This window comes from Rhinopithecus bieti, unplaced genomic scaffold (assembly GCF_001698545.2).
Source record: "Rhinopithecus bieti isolate Rb0 unplaced genomic scaffold, ASM169854v2 scaffold_5746, whole genome shotgun sequence".
NCBI lineage: Eukaryota > Metazoa > Chordata > Mammalia > Primates > Cercopithecidae > Rhinopithecus > Rhinopithecus bieti.
Genome location: NW_016804936.1, coordinates 15,130 through 18,663, shown reverse-complemented (window position 1 = coordinate 18,663; position 3,534 = coordinate 15,130).

The window sequence follows — 3,534 nt, the reverse complement described above, 5'->3', positions numbered from 1 at the left end:
CCGTTTTTTTTTCTTGTATATTTGTTTGAGTTCTTTGTAGATTCTGGATATTAGCCCTTTGTCAGATGAGTAGATTGCAAAAATGTTCTCCCATTCTGTAGGTTGCCTGTTCACTCTGATGGTAGTTTCTTTTGCTGTGCAGAAGCTCTTTAGTTTAATTAGATCCCATTTTTCAATTTTGGCTTTTGCTGCCGTTGCTTTTGGTGTTTTAGACATGAAGTCCTTGCCCATGCCTATGTCCTGAATGGTACTACCTAGATTTTCTTCTAGGGTTTTTAGATTCCTCCAGTTTTGTTCTTTTTACCTGGGATAGCTTTGGCTACAGTGTCATTGTTACTCCATATATATTTTTAGATTATTTCTTCTATTTTTGTTAAGAAGGTCATCAGTATTTTAATAGGAATTTGCATTGAATCTGTTGATTGTTTTGGGTATTATGGACATTTTTAAAGTGTTGAATTCTCCAATCCATGAAAATGAAATATATTTTCATTTTTGTATCTTCTTCACTTTCTAGCATCCATATTTTATAGTTTTTATTGTAGAAATCTTTCACTTATTTGGTCAAAATAATGCCTATGCATTTTGTTTTACTTGTAGCTATTGTAAATGGCATTACTTTCTGGATTTCTTTCATGGACTTTTTTGCTGTTGTCATGTAGAAATGGTAGTAATTTGATATATTAATAATGTGTACTGTGAATTTCCTGAATGTATCAGTTGGAATAGTTTCGTGGTGGATTCTTTAGGTTTTTATCAAATATAAGATCATATCACCTGCAAACAAGGATAATTTGACTTCTTTCTTTCCAATTTGGATGTCCTTTATTTCTTTCTCTTGTCTGATTGCTCTAAATAAATCTTCTAGTACCATGTTGAAAAACAGTAGTGACAGTGAATATCTTTGTCTTGTTGCAGATCTTAGAGGAAAGGCTTTCTGGTTTTCCTCATTCCAAATGATACTATTTATGTGACTGTCATATATGGCTTTCATTTATGTTTAGGTATGTTCCTTTAATAATAAGTGTTTTGAGAGTTTTGATTGTGAAAGAATTTTGAATATTATCAAATACTTTTTTCTATAATACATCAGTTAAAATATTCATATGGTTTCTGTCCTTTATTCTACTATATGATGTATCACACTGATTAATTTGTATATATTGAACCATACTTGCATCCTGAGGATAAATCCCACTTCGTCATGATGAATTACTTTTCTAATGTATTGTTGAATCCAGTCCGCTAGTATTTTGTTGAAGATTGTTTTCTTCAATATTCCTCGGGGATATACATTGGCTTCTAGTTTGTTGTTGTTGTTGTTGTTGTTGTTGTTGTTGTTTTTGCTGTGTCTTTCTCTGCTTTTGATATCAGGGCAATACTGGGCTCCCACAGTGAGTTTGGAAGTGTTCCCTTCTCCTTTGTTTTTCAAAATAATTTGGGTTGAATTGGTATTACAGAATTCATTAAATGCCCCATAAAATTCAGCAATGAAGCCAATGGATCCCAGACTTTTCTTTGTTTTGAGTCTTTTTATTACAGCTTCCGTCTCATTACTTGTTACTGGTCTGTTCACATTTTAAATTTTTTCATGGTTCAGTCTTCGTAGGAGGTATGTGTCTAGGAATTTATCCATTTCCTCTAAATTTTCCAGTTTTTTGGCATATAGTTGCTCATAGTATCCACTAATAATCTTCTGAATTTCTGCAGTATCAGTTTTAATGCCTCTTTTTTCATCTCTCATTTTGTTATTTGGATCTTACTATTTTCGTAGTTATTCTGGATAAACTTTCATCAATTTTGCTTATCTGTTAACAAAATCAACTTTTTGTTTCATTGACATTTTATGTTATTTCCTTCATTTAAATTTTCCCTCTTAGTGCTACTTTCACTGTATCCCATAGATTTTAGTATGTTGTGTTTCCATTATCAATGGTTTCAATAAATTTTTAAATTTCCTTCTTAATTTCTTCATTGACCCACTGGTCATTTACAAGCAAGTTGTTTAACTTTCATGTGTATGTATAGTTTCCAAAATTTCTCTGGTTATTGATTTCTAATTTTATTCCTTTGTGATTACAGATAATACTTGATATTATTTTAATTTTTTTGAATGTTTTAAGACTTGTTTTGTGGCATATCTTATGATCTATCCTTGAGTATGATCCATATACTGAGGAAAAGAATGTGTATTCTGTAGCCATTGAATGGAATAATTTGTAAATATTTTTTAGGTCTATTTGTTCTGTAGTGTATATAAAATATGATGTTTCTTTGTTTATTTTCTGTTTGGAAGATCTGTCCAATGCTGAAAATGAAGTGTTGAATTCTCCAGCTATTATTGTATTAGATTTTATTTTTCTCTTTAATTCTAATATTTGCTTTATGTATCTTTGTGCTCCTATGTTGAGTGCATATATATTTATAATTGTTATTACCTTCTTGCTTAATTTTCCCCATTATCTTTATATAGTGACCTTCTTTGTTTCTGAAAGTTTTTGTCTTGAGACCTACTTTGTCTGATATATGTATAGCTAGCTTCTCCTCCTCTTTATTGGTTAATATTGCCATGGGATATTTCTTTTCCTTCCATTTATTTTCAGTCTCTGTGTGTCTTTATAAGTGAAGTCTGTTTCTTTTAGGGAACACATCCTTGTAGGGAACACATCCTTGGTTCTTGTTTTCATTCACTCAGCATTCCCATGCCTTTTTATTTGCTAGCTTAGTCCATTTACATTCAATATTATTATTGATATGTAAGGATTTATTCCTGCCATTTTGTTATTTGATTTCTGGTTGATTACTGGTCTTCCCTTATTTCTTACTTTCTCTTCTGCCTTTTTTTTTAATTGAAGATGGTTTTCTCTGATATTATTATTTAATTTTTTCATTTTAATTTTTATGTACTTCTTGTATGCTTTTGTTTTTTGGTTACCATGAGACTTGCAAATATTATTTTATAACCTATTATATTGAGCTGATGACACTTAACACTGCTTGTACATACAAAGTAGAATAAAAATAATAAAAATTCTACACTTTAACTTTGTCCTCGCACATTTTAACGTGTTGTTTCTATTTATATTTTATTGTGTTGTCTATGTCTTGAAAACTTGCTTTAAATATCATTTTAATTGGTTCATCGCTTATTCTTTCTACCTAAAATAAAAGTAGTTTACACAACACAGTTACAGTGTTACAATATTATTTTTTTGCTTGTGTGTACTATTATTCGTAAGTTTTCTACCTTCAAGTGTTTTCATATTGCTCATTAATGCATTTTTCTTTCTGATAGAAGTACTCCTTTTAGCATTTCTTGCAGGATAGTCCCGGTGTTGATGAAATCCCTCAACTTTTGATTGTCTGAGAATGTCTTTATTTGTCCTGCATATTTGAGGAATACTTTCACCAGATGTACTATTATAGTACAGAGGACTTTCAGTATGTCATGCCAGTCTCTCCCAGCCTAAAAGGCCTTGGCCTGAAAAATCTGCTGCTAGTCATATTGTCCATTCTTCCTCTCCTCCTCCTCCT